The sequence below is a fragment of the Thamnophis elegans genome, chromosome Z (assembly GCF_009769535.1).
Source record: "Thamnophis elegans isolate rThaEle1 chromosome Z, rThaEle1.pri, whole genome shotgun sequence".
Lineage (NCBI taxonomy): Eukaryota > Metazoa > Chordata > Lepidosauria > Squamata > Colubridae > Thamnophis > Thamnophis elegans.
In genome coordinates, this window is record NC_045558.1 from 12,149,869 (window position 1) to 12,169,693 (window position 19,825).

The 19,825-nt window shown below is 41.6% G+C and overlaps 1 long non-coding RNA gene across 1 annotated transcript; it reads left to right on the plus strand.

Moving 5' to 3' along the window:
• Positions 1 to 1,157: 1,157 nt before the first annotated feature.
• LOC116520482 lies at positions 1,158 to 17,710 on the plus strand. Its single transcript, XR_004256788.1, has 3 exons — positions 1,158 to 1,578; positions 7,696 to 8,627; positions 17,355 to 17,710. It is a non-coding gene; the product is annotated as an uncharacterized LOC116520482 (long non-coding RNA).
• Positions 17,711 to 19,825: the final 2,115 nt, after the last annotated feature.

Below are 19,825 nucleotides of genomic sequence, written 5' to 3' on the forward strand. Positions count from 1 at the left end.
AAATAGGGATTTTGCAGTATCCTTCCACTAGAGTGGGTGGGAATCAGGGGTGGGTTCCTGCCAGTTCTAACCTCTTCTATAGAAGAGGTTCCACAAATCTACAGTGCGGTTTAGAACCGGTTCCAGCTCCCTCCCCCCGCCCGTCCGCACATCATCAAGATGAAGAGCGAGAGGAGGAATTCTGGGAGTTGAAGTCCACAAGTCTTAAAGCTGCCAAGTTTGAACACCCCGGGGTTTTTCTTTTCTAAAGGGTTAGGAGTGCAAGGGTCTTGTAACTTGACAGCTTTAAGACTTGCGTGCTTCAAATGCCAGAGTTTCTGAACCAACATTTTGGTTGCTAAGCAAGAGCGTTGTTAAGTGAGTTTCACCACATTTTACAAGTTGGCCATGCCCACCCAGTCACGTGGCTGGCAAGCCACTCCCACCCAGTCACATGGCTGGCAAGCCACTCTCATCCAGTCACATGGCCGGCAAGCCACTCCCACAAAGCAGGCCACACCTAAAATTTCTAAAAATTTTTGAAACCCACTACTGGTGGGAATGGAGATTTTACAGTATCCTTGCCCTGGAGTGCAGAGGGAATGGGGATTTTACAGTATTCTCCCCAGCCACTCCCAGCAAGCCATGCCAACCAAGTCATGCCATGCCCACCAAGCCACGCCCACAGAACCGGTAGTAAATTTTTTTGAATCCCACCACTGATGTAGACCTTGACATACAACCACAACTGAGACTAGAATTTCTTTTGTTAAGCAAGGCACTTGTTAAGTGAGTCATGCCCAATTTCATGACTTGTGATGTGAATCTGGCTTTCCCTCTTGACTTGGCTTGCTGGAAGCTGGGTGGGAAGTTTCCAAATGGTACCACATGACCCAGGACACTACAACTGTTGTAAGTACATGCTGGTTGCCAAGCACCCAAATTTTGATCACATAACTGTGGGGTGCTATGTCAATAATTACAAGGACTTGTTGTAAGTCACTTTTTTAAAGTGCCATTGTAACTTTGAAAGGTCACTAATCAAATAGTTATAAGTCAAGGACCATCTGTAACTACAACTAACTATTTTGATTCCTTTTTCTTTCCTTTCTTTCCCCTTTCTCCTTCCATTCATCATTGACATTTATCTTTCATCTCATGATTAAAACATGTGCATCAATTAAGAAAGAAAGGCTACCTGTGATTATTTCTTCAGTATTTGCTTTCTAACTCTATAAATTGGCAGCAATTGGTCTTTTGGGATGATAAAGCAGGAGGCTGCTCAGATTTCGGAGGAAGAAATTTATGATTTTGGTACATGAGGTGTACGTGGCTTTGATGCATGAATCACATCAGGGCTGCTATTTCATTTAAAGGGCAATCCTTTTAAAAGCAATTTTTTGTATATCAACAGGAATCCTGGGATCGATCCAAAAGTACTGAGTTTATTCAGGAAGTGGAAATAAGAAGAAAGGATTTGAGCTCCATTTTCATTTTGGGATTACAGATGGGCATTAGTTATATTTAAAGAAGTTACTGATCCTTCTCTTCTGCTTCCCTCACTCTTCCCACACAATTTTTGGGCTTCTCTTCATTAAGGTTAGTTGATCATCTCTGCCACATGGAAATAAGAAAAACTAATCTGGACCACTAACTTGACAGGTTACTCTACTAGAGGGCAGGGGTGAAATTCAGCAGGTTCTGACAGGTTCTGGAGAATCCGTAGTGGAAATTTTGAGTAGTTTGGAGAACCGGCAAATACTACTTCTGGCTGGTCCCAGAGTGGGGTAGGAGATTTTGCAATAGCCTTTCCCCAGGAATGTGGAGGGAATGGGGATTTTGCAATATCCTTTCCCCAGAAGTGGGGAGGAAAAGGGTATTTTGCAGTTTTGTTTACATTATCCTTCCCCTTTCACACCCACCAAGCCACACTCACAGACCCAGTAGTAAAAAAAAATGAATTTCACCACTGCTACAGGGGTGTCAAACTTAAGGCCCGGAGTCCAGATCTGGCCTACAGAGTGCTTAGAGTTGGCCCATGGGGCCACCCCGGAAGCAATGAAGGACCAGCCTGTTATGCAGAGGTGGGTTCCTACCAGTTCGCACCTATTCGGTAGAACCGGTCTGTCAAATCTACCAAACCAGTTAGAGGAGGTTCCACCAGTGGACCCAGAAAGCAGGCCACACCTACAGAAGAGGTTCCAAAGTTTTTTGAAACCCACCACTGGTCCTTGGATATGATTATTCTACACTATCATGTTCATATTTATAAAACTCAGTGCCTCTGTGAAAGGTAAGAATGACTACTGCATTTGTGGTGCAATCAGAACATTGCATGTGTTGGAGTTGTTTTAACGTAAAAGAAGATGCCTTTTAAAAAACAAGTTTACCTCATATTCTTATGCATGCCAGTGCTTTGTGTGAAGTAATTTAAGGTGGTTCTGACAAGTGTGTCGGCATCTTCATATCCGGTCACATGGGCAGCAAGCCACTCCCACAAAGGAGGCCACACCCACAGAGTAGGTTTGAACAATTTTTTAAACCCACCACTGCTGTAGTGCCTCTGCCAGCAAAAATGGAGCCTGAGCTCAATTTCCACTGGCAGAGGGTTGCAGGAGGCTGTCCCAGCTGAAAACAGAGCTCTGGATCCTATTTTCACTGGGAGAGCACTTGGGCTACCATAGGTGCCCTCTGACACAAGTGTCATCATGCTAGACATGCTCCCTGGCCATGCCCCCCTGAGGTCAAACACAACCCTGATGTGGCCCTCAATTAAATTGAGTTTGATACCCCTGCTCTACTACAAGAGATGATTCTTGTGTGTAGGGTTATTTCTCCATGAAGATACCTCTGTCACTGAGAGAGATGTCATACAAAGATTGCTGTTGAGTCAACTTTTCTCTCTCATTCATCTTTGTCAACCTGACAGCAAGGCTGCCCTATTTGTATTTAGTTTATCAGTGTTAAAAGTAACAATGCAACCTTTAAAACAAGTAACTTCTCACACGTTTCTATCATTGAATAGTTGTAGTTGTGCTTCTCCTGACTCTAATATCCCATTTTGTTTCTCTTCCTTTCAGTTTGGTGAGTTGCTCAGTAACTGATTAAAATGCCTATCAGGGATCTCAGAAATTGATTTTTTAGAAAAAAGAAACCGTATGACTGTAATAATACTCTCTGCCCCCCCCCCCTTCCAAAACAGATTAAAAAAGAAGGGGAAAAAGCTGTTATTTCAAAACATTGGTCTTAAGGCAGATAACATCATCATTAACTGCACTGTAATGCAAGTTTGTGCTATATAAAATATGGAGGCAAGGAATAATCATTCATTAAGTATTATCTCATCTAATCAAATGTCCATAGAAGAACATAAAAACATATTTACAGCTGCTGCAAACAATTGTAACTTTGGGCTGGTTGCTGAATATCCGAAATGCAGTCACATGACTATGGGGTGGGGTACGATGGGGCTGGTCATCAGAACTTTGGACTGGATTGTCAGTACGTACTTGAATTTAGTTTAGTTTACTTTATTGTCATTGACCCTCGTACTATGAAATTAAATGCCATCTTCAGTGTACATTATAACTATAAAAATAACACAAAAACACACATCCTTCACATTCCATACAATTGAATTGAAATCCTCTGGTATTGCATTAATATTACACCATACAGTAGAATTCAATATAGTTACTTCTCTGGGATAGAAGCTGTTTTTCAGCCTATTTGTCCCTGTTTTTATTGTCCTGTACCATCTGCCAGATGGTAATAGTTCAAAAAAAAAAGGGGGGGGGGATGCCCAGGATTGGATCTTTAAGAATGAATGAAGCTCTTCCAAGGAGGGGAAAGGGCAACCAATGATCCTCTGGGCAATGACGTTGACCCTCTGAAGCGCTGTCCTATCTGCCATTGTGCAATTGGCAAACCATACACAGATGCAGTAAGTTAAAATACACTCTATGGTGCAGCAATAAAAGGCCACCAGCAGTTTTTCATTCAGTTTTTGTTTCCTGAGAAGTCTCAGGTGGTATAAACTCTGCTGGGCCCTTTTGACCAGTGCTGCAATGTGAGCGCCCCAGGTTTTTATGATAAAAACTTAAAACTGGCCTTTTGCTCCACCTGATCTCCATTGAGAACCAAGGGCTGGGTGCTCTGTTGTAAATCAAGGATTACGCATTCAATGCTATGGTGTAGAGAAAAAAAAGAATATTCAGAATTATTTCTGCAATCCAGCAACTTTGCGTTAACATTTGCATTTAAAAAAAAGTTTTACTATCTGGCAAGAAATAAAGCAACTGCTTTTCACATCCTTATGTTGTATTATCCAGCCTTCAGCAAGTTAAAGCCCAAAGGGCAGTCTTGATTTAAACTCAATTTCTGAGCAACATGTGGTTTTCTGCCAACAGGGCAGGACAGATTCACCATTGACTTTTTCCTGAGATTTGTTTTAAACTTCCCATTCTAGCTTACAGCCCTTACGGGAAGCTGAAAGAGAACTGAGATGGAATAATGTCCCAAATAACAAAACCGCTTTCTTGCTTACTAATACAGTCGGTAATTATGATCATGATTTTTACTTGTTGCTTGTAGGTGAGAGCTTATGCGCTAGAGACAAATTCCTTTTGTGTGCCCAATCACACCTGGCCAATAAAGACTTCTCTCTCTCTCTCTTTCTCCCCTCTCTCCCTCTCTATCTACCATATTTTTCAGAGTATAAGACGCCCTGAAGTAAAAGACCTAGCTTTTGGGGAGGAAAACAGGGGGGGAAATAAATCTGCTTCTGACTCCCAGCAATTTTCCTTGTGGAGAAAACAACAAGTTTCACTTTCAGTTTAAGCATGCCTCCCAACCATCAGCTGTTTCAGGCTGCAGGGATTGCTATAGCCTATTGCAGTCTCCGCAAGCCCCATTTTCCCCATTTGCTGCAAATAGGTAAATTGCTGGGAGGCAGAGGCCAAAGGGTGGGGGAACAGAGAGTGGGTGGGACTACATTCAGTGTATAAGACGCACCCTTTTTTAGGGGGGGAAAAATTGAATTGAATTTGAATTGAATTTATTGCATTTATATGCCGCCCTTTTCCCCGAAGGGGACTCAGGGCGGCTCACAATCCAAGTCAGGGAAGGGGGTACAGATAAGGGATAAAAAAGACGATCAGAACAATACACAATTTAAAAGCACACAACAACCATACCATTCGAGGGGGGGAGCAAAAGCTCTTTAGCCCCAGAGCTGTCGGAACAGCCAGGTTTTAAGGGCTTTGCGGAAGGCCTGGAGGGTGGTAAGGGTTCGAATCTCCATGGGGAGCTTGTTCCAGAGGGTCGGAGCAGCCACAGAGAAGGCTCTCCTCCGGGTAGTCGCCAGTCGGCATTGGCCAGCGGATGGAATTCGGAGGAGGCCTAATCTGTGGGATCTGATCTGTCTATTGGAGGTAATTGCATCTTATACTCTGAAAAATACAGTAATCTATCTGATCTACCTAATCTACCTAATCTATTTAATCTAATCTATCTATCATCTATCTCAATTTACAACCAAAACTGAGCCGAAATTTTCCATTGCTAAATGAGACACTTGTTAAGTGAGTTTTGACCCATTTTACAGTCTTTCTTGCTAAAGGGGGTTAAATGAATCACTGCCATTGTTAAATTAGTAACAATGCTTCCCCACTGACTTTGCTTATCAGAAGGTCACCAAAGATGACCCCAGGACTCCAGGATACTGCAGCTGTCATAAATATGAACCAGTCGTTAAGCAATTTTGATCATCTGACCATGTGATCATTTTCATGTGTTCATGGATGGTGCAACTGTCTTAAGTGTGAAAAATGGTCATAAGTCACTTTTTTCAGTATTGTAGCTTTGAACCATCACTAAATGAATGGTTATAAGTCGAAGCCTACCTGTACAACGTTATATATATTGTTATCCATCACTGTACATTTGATGGCTTTTTACTAAGTGTGCAGTAATTAACTGGAAACATTTCAAGCTTTTGAAATGGATGATTCTGGATGCATATTGAGGAAAACTCCTGATCTCTTTGTTCCAAGTGCTAAGAGCCACACAGCTGACTGGAAGAATTAAAACATTCATGAAATGTGTGTAATCAAATCTAACTCTCAGCACCATTAAGCAGGCTAGATGAGGAAATCAACTCCACAGGTAGACTAAAGCTACTTTTATTAAGAGTGGTTATAACCGTGATGGCAAACCTATGGCACACATGCCAGGAGTGGCACCCAGAGTTCTCGTGCTGTGCACGCATCCTATCGCTAGCTGCTCTTCTCGCCAGCTGGTCCTCGTGGGCGCCAGAGTGCCAGAAAACAGCCAAAACAAGGGCCCAAAAAACCAGGCCATTTTTCGGGGCATTTTCATACTGGTTTTCAGGCCGTTTTTTCAGGCTGAAAACTGCCCCAAAAATGCCCCCCCCCCCAAAGGCAGTTGGTCATTGGGTTTCCAGCACTCTGGTGCGGCCACATACACATGTATTCTGGTTTGGCACTCGGTGCCAAAAACATTCCTCATCACTGGGTTATAAGAACAACAGAATCTTGCAGGTCTCCTTCTTACACTTTAGGGAGGTATCTGTCTGGCTCTCTTCTGAATGTTATCTGGACATTCTATACAATACTTGAAAATGTTTTATCCCTCATTGCTTTGGCAATGGAATGTGCATTCTCTGTGGAGTCCTGGATGCTTTCTGAGTTTGGTTATTTTTTTGCAGATGTTTCATTACCCAATTGGGTAACGTCATCACTTTGCTCTTTTAAAAATATATACTAGTGGCTTGTCCTGTCAATGTTGGCGACAGTGTTGGTTTCTTCCTGCTAGTTCCTTGATTAGGTTGTAGTGTACTCTTAGCTTGTTTGTCAGGGTTGGTAATTCCTTGATTGGGATATTTTTTTTCTGCTTGATTGTTGGTCTATTATTAATCTTGGTGTTAATCTCTGCTTATTGCTGACTGGGGGGTATTTTGGTCTTTTTGTTTCCTTTTGGCTTTTAACTGTTTCTTTTGAATGGTGTGTAGATGTTGTTTATCTCTATCTGCCTGCTGATGGCCAACTTGACTGCCAGGCTTCCAGGAATTCTCTAGTGTTTTTTGATGTCATTCATATCTCTGTCAAGGTCATTGTCTATGTTGCCATTAAATATGCCCTTACGCTAGTCTTAGTCAAAATTACCTGTGTCATTTCTATGTTACTTTGTAACCTTATCAACCATAATGTACTAATATTCAACACTTGAACTGTTTTTGAACAATCTTCTCCATAAGATCAGTCTAGCTTTAAAATTTTCTTCTCTTGACTTGTCTGTAAGAGATCGGTGACCAGTGGTGGGTTTCAAAATTTTTTGGAACATCTTCTGTAGGTGTGGCCTGCTTTCCGGGTCCACTGGTGGAACCTCTTCTAACTGGTTCGGTAGATTTGACGAACCGGTTCTACCGAACTGGTGCGAACCAGTAGGAACCCACCTCTGCCGGTGACTCACTGTAACCCACTAGCTTTGGATTAATTATTTTTATTTATAATTATTCCTTTTGCTCCACAACATCTTAAGATGGCTGACAAAAATCATAAGTAATATTTGTACCAAAAGTATTTTGGGATCGCATTACTAGTACTTTGCTTTCTTTTGCCACAATTGTTCTCTAATGCTTCTATTTGTAGGTCTTTTATTTTGTGACACCCCCTTCTTTCTCTTCTCTGTCCCCAGGTGCCGTCACGTCCACCATTCAGACTTTTTTTGGTCTTTCTTATCGCCAATGTGCTGACATGCAAATCCTCCTCCCCCCTCTTTGTTCCCTTCAGTCTTTTCAAATCAGAAAGTTTGAGCAGCCAAGAACTTTGCAGAAACATGAATAAACTGTTCCAATCTTGTTCCAATCTTCCCACTATCAAATAATTTTCAAAGAGTCTGAGAATGAAGGGGAATGGAAGAAAATGTTCAGCTGAAGGAGATATTTGGTCCTGTTTGCTGAGTGAAAGGCAAAGGCACAGAACACAATGTTTCTGGGTTTAAGAAAATATATTTAATTTGATATTTTTGCATTTCCAGAGTTAGTTCACAGCAACTAACCTACTAAAGGGAGGCAAAAATATAGAATTAAATCATCCCCATTCTTCCCAAAAAACTTCCTCTTGAGTCATAGCTGTGAGTGGGCATAACTAGAAGCATCATCATTTGGAGTGGGCAAGCAGCTTTAATTAAATATTATCACGCTGGAGTGCTAGATTTTGTTATTCATGCAGCTTGATATAATGCATTTCCATTTTGCCTGTAAAATAATAAAGTGCACACAAAAATAGAGGAAGGGAACATTGAAGGCTATGAACCGAGCCAATTAAAACCAAAGTGAGAAAATTCCAACATTTGAAAAACTAGCAAGTACTTTTAAGCTTTAAAATGCACTCTCTGTGCTGACTAATTATGCCCGATCATGATTCCTTAATAGGACAGGGAAATTCACTGTGAATCTAGGGCACCTTAAGCACCATTATATGTGTTGTGCTATCCATGTCCTGTTACTTTTGGATTTTGTTTGCAGATCAAGACACTGGAAGGAAACAAGAGGAATGAACTTTTACCAAGAAGTTTATCTGTTTATCTTTTTGAAGATGATTGGGAACATGCTTTTAAAAATCCTGGTAATGATTTTGATAATGAAATGTATTAGCTCTTTGAAAACTTCTGATGCATGAATACTCTCTGCTACATATACAGAGTACCCACAGGGAGATGAAAAGTGTCAGGAAGATGGCTTCAGCTGCACAACATTTTTTTTAATGTGGATGGTACACAGGGGGGGAAATGCTCTGGAGTCTGCTACCGGTTTACTTCATGCGCACATGTGCTGATTGTTGGAACTACTGGTTCGGGCAAACCAGTAGTAAAAAATGCTACCGGTTCAGGCAAACCGCTAGTTCCGACGATCAGCTGTGTGACAATCAGCTGTGCCCCACGATTTCTAAATCACACGGCATAGCTGATTGTCGCACAGCTGAACATCAGAACCAAACTGGTAGTAAAAAATGCTACTGGTTCAGGTGAACCGATAGTTCCGATGATCAGCTGTATGAGGAATCAGCTGTGCTGTGCAATTTCTAAATCGCGTGGCACAGCTGATTGTTGCACAGCTGATTGTCAGAACCAAACCGGTAGTAAAAAATGCTACTGGTTTGGGCAAACAGGTAGTTCTGACGATCAACTGTGCAACAATCAGCTGTGCTGCATGAATTTAGAAATTGTGATTTAGAAATGATTGTTGCATAGCTGATCCTCGGAATCAAACCAGTAGTAAAAAATGCTATTGGTGGTAAATCACGTGGCACAACTGATTGTCACATAGCCGAACTACCAGTTCGCCCAAACTAGTGGCATTTTTTAATTACCGGTTTGGGTGAACTGGTCCAAACTGATAGCATTTCACTCCTGATGGTACATTATTTTCTTTAATACATGATGAGGGAGAAGAACAGATAATAATAGCAAAAGTGAGATGGTCCCATGATTTTAGGATGGGACAGTTAAGTGAATACTCTGGATTGCATCTCTCCTATGGTATTACTGTGGATAAGTTAGAGACGCACACAGAAGCAGGGCCAGTGCATGTAATGGAATGTTCTAGAATTGAACTGTTTTACAATTAGTGCTCTTGAAGTTCTCCCCCCACCTCTGATTTGGCAGAAGAGTGAGTTGATGTGGACTTTGATATCCCCTGTGTCAATTCCTTCTTTGCCTTTCTCCAGAATCACTGCCAGTCCTTTGATTTTCCTCAAAAGTAATAGGTGACCAAATTTAGTAGATGTCAAGCACTCTAAAACTGCCTCCAAACAGTATCAGAACAAGGAGAAAAGGCTGCCTTAATATCAGTAGAGCATTAAGCCTTGTGAACTAAGGTTGAGATGAAGGCAGCATTATGGATAGGGGAGGTCGGATATAAAGATTGCTAGGACATTCTTGCATCATGGTTAGTTACAGGTGATGCCACAGCCCTCATTTGTAATAGATATACAACAATATCACTCAGAGTTATATACCATTTCATAGTGTTTTACAACCCTCTCTAAGTGGTTTACAGAGCCAGCATATCGCTCCTAACAATCTGGGCCCTCATTTTACCAACCTCAGAAGGATGGAAGGCTGAGCCAAACTTTGAACCGGTGAGGAGCAAACTCCTGGCTGTGAGCAGAGTTAGCCTGCAATACTGCATTCTAAGTACTGCACCACCATGGCTCCTAACTAGTAACATTCTCACTGTCTTTTTCTATTTCCCTGTTTGTACCCACAAATTACAATGCAAACAATGCATTACACTGCAACAGTTTTTAACCTAATATTTGCTAACTTAAAATTTGCAAGTTCCATTATTCTGGTGGAATTGAAATTTCCAAGGAGTTCAAAGCAGTTCTATTCACATAGTGGTGGCCATTGCGGTTCCACCACAAATCCGCGAAGCCCTTCTGCGCGGAGACATAAGCGCGAAGACTAATTCACGCCGTTCTAAGCGCTAAGGAAAAACACAACCCTACCGCGATGACATAATCGCGGAGGGCAAAATCGCGCATTCCCAAGCACTCAGTACCCTAACCCTAACCCTAACCCTAACCCTAACCCTAACCCTAACCCTAACCCTAACCCTAACCCTAACCCTAACCCTAACGCTAAACCTAACGCTAAACCTAATGCTAACGCTAACGCTAACGCTAACCCTAACGCTAACCCTAACCCTAACACTAACCCTAACCCTAACCCTAACCCTAACCCTAAACCTAAACCTAACTCTAAACTTAACCCTAAACCTAACCCTAAACCTAACCCTAACCCTTCTGTTTCTCTGTTAAGGGAGATAAATATTGACTTATTGAGGTTCATTTTCCACTATAATTATTTAACTATTCTGTTCTTCTATTTATAATATATTCTCTCCTTAGACAATCATAGGCCCATCCAGCATTGGGATAAACAAAAATTAAGTCAGCCTAAAATGTAATGTTCATTCTGGTCACATCAGATTGCGCTACCTGGTCACATTCTTTTCTCAAAGGATGATCCAGCAGGTCAGAGGGTTGCCTGGTATTTCTTAAAAATAAGAAGTAATGGAGCAATTAGATCCTGAGAAATCAATGACAACACTTTTGCTTCAAACGTGTATGAACTTCCAATAGAATGGAATATTTGTATCTTAAGAATGAAACTGTGGCGTCCTTGGTGATCTCTGAGCTTGGTTGATTGCTTGCAGACATTTTACTACCTAACTAGGTAACATCATTGATGCTACACCAGTGCTAGATCAATGCTAGCCCGAATGATGCTACCTAGTTGAATAATAAAATACTTGCAATGAAAAAAAATCAAGCTCAGAGAGCACCAAGGATTTCAGACTTATATGACCTTTTATTTTATGAGGTTCATGAAAGCAAGAATATTGAGTTTCTTCTGATGTCTGCATCTCTGCTGGGTCCATCTTCAACTGTTCTTGTTGGGGACAACCAATGAAGATGAACATATTGTCTTCTGCATATTGTCAGTGTTTTGAGGAGAGAAGAGGAGAGGGCAACTATAGTGGATTAAGTAATGGAAGTGGTGGGTATCCTACTTTGTGAATGGCATAATGTACTAATTCCTTGCATTGAGTTAGTACTAGGATAGGATCTTAGAACTTATGTTCCCTTTCTAGAATTCCCTTATATTATAATAAGCATTTGTGGCACTCAGCACAGCACAACAGTAAGTTATCCAGCAAATATTTTGCTTTTCAAATTTACCTTGCTTAACAAAAGGATAGGCAAGGTGAATTTGAAGGGACGCGGTGGCTTAGTGGCTAAGACGCTGAGCTTCTCAATCAGAAAGGTCGGCAGTTCAGTGGTTTGAATCCCTAGTGCCTTGTAACAGAGTGAGCTTCCGTTACTTGTCCCAGCTTCTGCCAACCTAGCAGCATGTAAAAATGCAAGTAGAAAAATAGGAACCACCTTTGTGGGAAGGTAATAGTGTTTGTGTGTCTTCAGCATTTAGTCATGCTGGCCACGGAGATGTCTTCGGACAGTGCTGGCTCTTCGGCTTTGAAACGGAGATGAACGCCTCCCCCGAGAGCCAGAAATGACTAGCACATATGTGCGAGGGGAACATTTACCTTTACCTTTTATTAAAAGGATGGGTTTCCCTGATAAAAGCCTAACAGCACCTTTGAAGTCAACTATCAGTGATGTATGAAATATTTTTCAATTACTATATGAAACATAATATATCCAAGGGATGACTCTAATCTCTCTGTTGTCAGAAATCCACTTTGCATTGAATTGCCTAAATATGGACTGACCAAGAATGATAGTTTGCTCTGTAGATGGGTTATGCCAAAAATGCACAATCAAATAGCATTATTCTATGCTGTTATGGTCTATTAAGTAAATATTATCTTTCTCGTTGATTTGTTGTAGCTATATGGTACACAGCCTTCCCTGATAAGCCATATGGTCTTCTAGATAAATAAAATGTGTCTCTGAAAACTAGAAAGTAATGCAACCCCAAAGCTGATTTGATCTCCAAACCTTAATGGGCTGAAAGAAGGCTTTGGCATTAGTTTAAAGTACCGTAAAATATTAACCAGTTTTGCTATGCATTTACACGTCCCTAAAATATGTGTACTTATGAGGAATTAAATGTGATTAAGTGACCCCCAAAATACTAAATTTCATTTAATAGCTTAATCTCAGGGGCTGTAAAATGATTAAACTAGAAAACACAATGTGCTGCTGATTGTCGTGATTTCTGGCTATTGCTAGATTCTAAGATCAAAATGTATGTGGTTAAATTCTACAACCTCAGTGAATTAAGTACATGAATTATTGGATATAACTTGTCCCATAAACTTTCCTGAGGCTATATCTGACTGTCCAACTAGCATGAAGTGTCTTCTGTAATGAATGATCTCCCAAGAATTGAGCACAGAAAGATCTTTTCTATCATTACTACATGATTTTAAAAACATCTGCTGCTACAGCCCGCTATGGACCTTTTGTATCCAGACATGTTTCCAACTGCTAGGTTGGAATTCCTGGTTAGATTAGGTATTTCTCCCCTCTCTCTTTTATGCTTAAGAGAGAATGGTATTGCAATACTACATGTGACAACGAAGGCATGTTATAGTCACCAGAGCAGCGGTGGGTTGCAGTTGGTACACCCCGGTATGGGTGTACCGATGCCTGCCCGGAGCACCGGGTACCGTTCCGGTACGGTGCTCCAGTGGGCCAACCCACCTGCCCGAGCTCCTTACCTGTATCTGAGCTCTTTGGCGCTTCCGCGCATATCACAGAACACACGACACCTGTGTGATACTCTGCTGAGCAGTTGGAGCATTGCGGAGGCTCGCAGAGGCATCGCAAGAGGTAAGGATGCATGCATGCGCTGTGCTCGTGTGCGTGTGCACTGCACACATTCATGTGGTGGATGCTGGGCCCCGTTACAACCGTAGAGGTTGCAACAGGATCCGGAACCCACCATTGCACCAGAGGAATGCTTTCTACATTCAGACATATGAATAGGTTTTCTCTAGCTGCTCTTAATATTATTTCTACAGCTGTAAAAACTTGCAACTTTATAGAATCATATAGAGTCAAAGAACTGGAAGGGACCCTGGAGGTCTTCTAGTCCAACTCCCTGTCAATGGCAGGAGTCCTTATCCCTGTCAAACAGCTGTCCAATTTTTTCTTGAAAACCTCCAGTGATGGAACATCCACAGTTTAAGATGGCCAGCTGTTCCTTTGATTAATCATTCTTGCTGTCATGTATTATTTCTAGGTTGGATCTCCCTCTCATGAGCTTCTATCTATTGCTTCTTGTCCTGCTCTCAGGTACTTTGGAGAGGAAATTCACTGCTTCTTTCCTGTGACAGCCACTAAAATATTAGAAGACTAATATCTTCAATAAGTCCTGTCTTTGTTAGGCATACCTAGTTCCTTTGGTTCCACCACAAATCCGTGAAGCCCTTATCTGCGGAGACATAAGCACGAAGACTAATTCACGCCATTCGAAGCGCTAAGGAAAAACATGACCCTACAGCGATGACATAATCGCGGAGGGCAAATCCGCGCATTCCCAAGTACTCAGCATCCTAAACCTAACCCTAAACCTAACCCTAACCCTAACCCTAAACCTAACTCTAAAACAAACCCCTAAACCTAATCCTAACCCTTACCTTAATTTAAATCCGCTTTCTGCCGCCGCGCTGTTTTAAAGCGCCCTTCTGTCGCCGCGCTGTTGTCGCGGCGGTGATGACATCGCGGCTTTAGTGATGCGATTTTATCACCGCTATTTTGACGAGCGCGGTTTTGTCGTGCCACGGTTCCTTTAGCTCAGGGGTGTCAAACTCAAGACCCGGGGACTGGCCCACAAGGTGCTTAGATCTGGCTCGCGTGGAAACAGTGAAGGACTGGCCCAAGGTGCCTCTACCTTTGAAAATGGAGCTTAGGAGGGCCTCGCATGGCCCTTGCAAACTCCTTTTTTACTGGCAGAGTGATGCAGGAGACTGTTGCAGCTGAAAACGGAGCTCGGAAGCCCATTTTCACTGGCAGAGCACTTGAGCCACCATAGGCGCCCCAGACATGAGTGACATCTAACTGGCCACACCCACCCTGGCCACATCCACCCTGGCACCCTGAGGTTAAACACAACCCTGATGTGGCCCCCAATGAAATCAAGTTTGACACCCCCTGCTTTAGCTGTTCATTGTGCAATTAAACCTCCTAACCCTATAACAACTTTGTTGCTCTTCTCTGCACTCATTCTAGGCCTTCAGCATCTTTTTTATATTGTGGGGAACTGGATGCAGTCTTCCAACTAGGGCCTCCTTAGTGCAGTGCAGAGCAGTATTATCATTTCCATTTTCATCTTGACATTTTCCTTCTGTCGATGGAGCCATCTCAACAAGAAGAGAAGGAATGTTGTACCCCACAAAGAAGGAAAACTGAGCATGACCTGTTGTAAACATTACCTTGTATTGTTCAACTTTATGTAGCCAATTAGATTAACGTTGTCCCAAAGGTGCTTTTTTCAAGAGGCAACTGGACTTTCTGTTTTTCTTTTCTTTGGTTTTTCTCTGAAGAAACTTCTTGGATGAGAAGCGAAACGTCTTCAAATAAAAACCAGAAAGTGCAGTTGCCTCTTGAAAAAGCACTTTTGGGACAGCCACAACCCTGGATGACTGAGAATTTCCATAGATATTTAAATGAACATTGTACATTCAATCATTTTAATCTCAGCACTGTTGTATACCATATTATTATGGTGTATATTTTAGGATAGAAAAACACAACCTTGTGTATTTTGACTGGGTCCCTTTTATTGCAAAGTTGGGTTTTATTTTAAATGGCAGAAAAGGAACATTTACCTTCACAGTGTAAGGACTCGAACAATATTTCAGATTGAAAAAAGGAGGCAAATTATCTTTTCTAATCAGTGCCTCCACTCCTTTTGCATAGCACAGAACTGAATATAACCACGAAGAAATAAATGGTCTACTTACTTTCTTCAAATGGGGAAGGGGGAAACAAGATACATTGATTTTAAAAAAAATCTTAACTGCCTTCCCATATACCTTGCCAGAAATCTTGTTGCAATTTATAATTTCTATGCTTCAAATAAAACACTCAAGAATATATCGACCCCTCTTCTTATTTAGTTGGTTTCTACATACCCAAGTGGTACTTGTTATCTTGAGGGTTTCAATTAAGCAACAGACTATTTAATTGGCAGAAAGTCCTTAAAGTCTCCCTTTCTGAATCTTAAATGGAATAAGAGAAGTTCTAACAATGCTGCAATCTGTGGATGTGTCACCAGAGGTCCCCTTGGCCAAAAGGGAGGGCATTTTACACACACAAACACACCACACACACAAACACACAGAGCTGGGAACTCATAGGCAAGAATTTCCATTTCTAAGACCACATAAATACTTCCTCGTGATGAAAAGTTTTTTTGTGTGGATATACCAATCAATGGCTATGTGCCTGCCAAGTTTTAGATAAGAGTGGATTTTGATTTTGACTCATTTCTGTCTCAAATGTACATTTCACAAGTATACCGCAAAAATCTCCATTCCCACCCCACTCCTGGGGAAGGTTACTGCAAAATCCTCATTTCCTCCCGATCAGCTGGGACTTGAGAGGCAGAGAATAGATGGGGGTGGAGCCAGTCAGAGGTGGCATTTACCAGTTCTATGAACTACTCAAAATTTCTGCTACCGGTTCTCCAGAACTGGTCAGAACCTGCTGAATACCACCTCTTGTAGTTCCGATTCACACAAAGACATCCTGATGGCCAAGGTCAAAACTAGAAACAGGGGCATCAGCTTTAATTATTTATATTTCCTCCCACTTTCTAACATGCTTTGCAATGGCACCCTGTGGTGGAACCAGTCCCTGAAAAAGAGGAAGTCCTAATTTACGGTGTGGATTAAAAGACATTCCAGTTTAGAGTCCATTTGGGAGGGGAAAGGTTTGAGGTCAAACCCTTAGGTCTAGATCTGCCATTTCCCCAGGGAAGGCAGACAATCTGGTGAGATACTTGTACACTAGTGATCAATAATAAATAAACCTATTTGACACCCATTCTCAGAGCTGTTCTGACTTCCAGTGCTTTTGACACACCCATTTCTAATGCTTTGCAAAGCTCACGAGGGAGTTCTGATTGAACATTAGGAGGAAAACTTCAAGGAATTCCACAGTGAAACCAATGATCCATGGAGGTCAATTCTCCTTCAAGGATGGGTCTAAGCAGAAACTAGATGGACTTTTATTATTATTTTTTGTAAAGGAGAATCTCTAAAAATATGAACAACGGGACAATTGGAAATTTTGTCTGCCCTTGCAAGGTATAAATATGTTATAGGCATGGTTACTTCTGGGCCCCAATAATGTGACAGCCATTTCACCTTGAAATTTATGAATGTGAATGGCAGATACTGATACTAAAAGCTCTCTCTCTCTCTCTCTCCCTCCCTTCCTCCCTGCCCCCCTCTCTCCCTCTCCCTCCTTCCCTCTCTCCCTCTCTCCCTGCCTCTCCCTGCCTTCCCCTCCCTCCCTATCTATCTATCTATCTATCTATCTATCTATCAATCATCCATCCATCCATCCATCCATCCATCCATCCATCCATCCATCCATCCATCCATCTATCTATCTATCTATCTATCTATCTATCTATCTATCTATCCATCCTAAGATTTCAAGGAGATAAATGAAAATTATTTTGAAAGTTTATAAATGGGAAAATAGAAGACATAACAGTAATATTGTATTAAACTAAGACCCAATTTTATTTAAATATAGAAGTCTTAATGTTAAAAAAGTGCATACTCACTTGATATAATTTTTTTTCAGTACAATTTCACTGAGAGATGGGAGAAACCATTCCAGCTGGAATTCTGGACAACTCCTCAATCCTATAGTATCAAAAGAAACATGGACAATACCATACTTTTCTCCTTATGTCTTGGTTAGTGCAATGTAATCTTATTTCAAAAGTGAATCCTATCTCAGTTCCCCTGAAAGAAATTGGACAAGTGTGACTGATGCTTACAAATCATGTGAACAAAATATGGAATTGGGAATGATGGTCAAAGAATTAGGGTCTGAGGGCTATGTCCAAGCCCAATGCCATGTGAGAATCTGGCAATTACAACAGAGGTGGGTTGTTCCCAGGTCAGCCGAACTGGTAGTGGTGATTTAGCCTGGGTCACAGAACTGGCAGCGATCCAGGCTGCCCCCCCAAAAAAACCTGGTTCCCCGTTCTCTTCTGCTGTTGCTGGCATGTTTCTGCACATGAGTAGAACAAATTACAGCCAACATGTGTGAGCAATGCACAGCGTGCACAAAATGAACCAGTACCAACTGGTACAGGAACTTACTCCTGAATTGCAATGACATATTGTCCCTTTTCTTCACATGGGCTGGAGAAAGGTAGAACAACTTACCCAATATTTTTAATTCAGTGGCCACTTTGGTCACCCTTTAGAATAGAATAGAATAGAATAGAATTCTTTATTGGCTAGGTGTGCTTGGACACACAAGGAATTTGTCTTTGGTGCATATGCTCTCAGTGTACACAAGGAGAATAAAATATATTAAGAATAATAACAATAGCAGTTAGACTTATATACCGCTTCATAGGGCTTTCAGCCCTCTCTAAGCGGTTTACAGAGTCAGCATATCGCCCCCAACAACAATCCGGGTCCTCATTTTACCCACCTCGGAAGGATGGAAGGCTGAGTCAACCCTGAGCCGGTGAGATTTGAACCGCCGAACTGCAGAACTGCAGTCAGCTGAAGTAGCCTGCAGAGCTGCATTTAACCACTGCGCCACCTCGGCTCTATTGCTATTGCTATTGCTATTGCTATTGCTATCCTCATTTTACCCACCTTGGAAGGATGGAAGGCTGAGTCAACCTTGAGCCTGGTGAGATTTGAACTGTCATGTTGAGGCAGCTGGCAGGCAGCAGAATCAGCCTGCAGTACTGCACTCTAAATAAAATAAAAAGATAACACTTAGTGATAGTCACTAAGGAATAAAAAGATATCACTTAGTGATAGTCAAGGTTACTAATAAGCAATCAAATTGTACTAGGAAACAAAAAAAACCTATGTAAATTGAAAGACACAAGTAACATGCTAATAGTCATAAGTGGTGAGAGATAGATACTAGGAAGGAAGATAATAGTAATACATTCTTAGTATATTATTGACAGTGTTGTGGGAATTAGTTGTTTAGCAGTGATGGCATTAGGGGAAAAACTGTCCTTGTGTCTAGTTGTTCTGGTGTGCAGTGCTATAGTAGTGTCGTTTTGAGGGCAGAAGTTGAAACAATTGATATCCAGGATGCAAGGGGTCTATAGATATTTTCACAGCCCTCTTTTTGACTCGTGCAGTATACAGGTCCCCATGGAAGGCAAATTGGTAGCAATTGTTTTTTTCTGCAGTTCTAATTATCCATCAAAGTCTGTGTCTGTCTTGTTGGGTTGCAGAGCCAAAACAGACAGTTGCAGATGCCAAACTCAATAATTCCTCTGTAGAACTGAATCAAACTTTATCTACAATATGGCTAAAATCTGATGTCCAGGTTATAATTAGCTAACACTCTTAATCACAGAGTAATACAATATAATCCTTCTTCAGGTTGGTGCCCCCCCCCCCCCCGATAGGCTTTGACAGCTGAAAACTATGGGAAATGGAATAGGTCCCATGTGGGAAAGAGCCAGTGTGGAAGGCTGCCCAAATTTATAAGACCGCTGTAATAACAAGGGATATCTGCCTTGGCTAGATATGCCTACTGTTCTCCTTTGTCTGCCCCTGCAATATTGATAGTGCTCAGCTGGGCCATTTCTTTCAGTATTTCTTTTCTCTTATTTGGTTTCAAAGGTATCTTTGTGTATGGCTAAATTAATCTCTATGACATACATAGCTGAGATGTAAACATGGTCCTACTTTGATTCCCCGTGAAAATGGAACTCACGCTGTTTCAGAAAAGAACATGCAAGTTTGCAGGAAATTGTGAAAAATCAAAACGCTAATTATAAGCCCAGATGGGAAAGGGGAAATTAAAATAAAGAGGGACAATAGACGAGAAAAAGAAGGACAAATGTCTTCCTTCGGCTACCTTATGCAGCTAGCAGACACTTCTGAATAGAATCCAATCATTTTGTTGTTGTCGTCTGAGACTTTGTGGGGGTGTCTGCGTTTCTAGTCCTGGAAAATAAGGTTATATATTCCAAAGTAGAGAGGTGACTACCATCTGTCTGATCTGCTGTTATGAAATTCAAGATGAGCACGATTCCAACTTACTGACACCAGAAGACA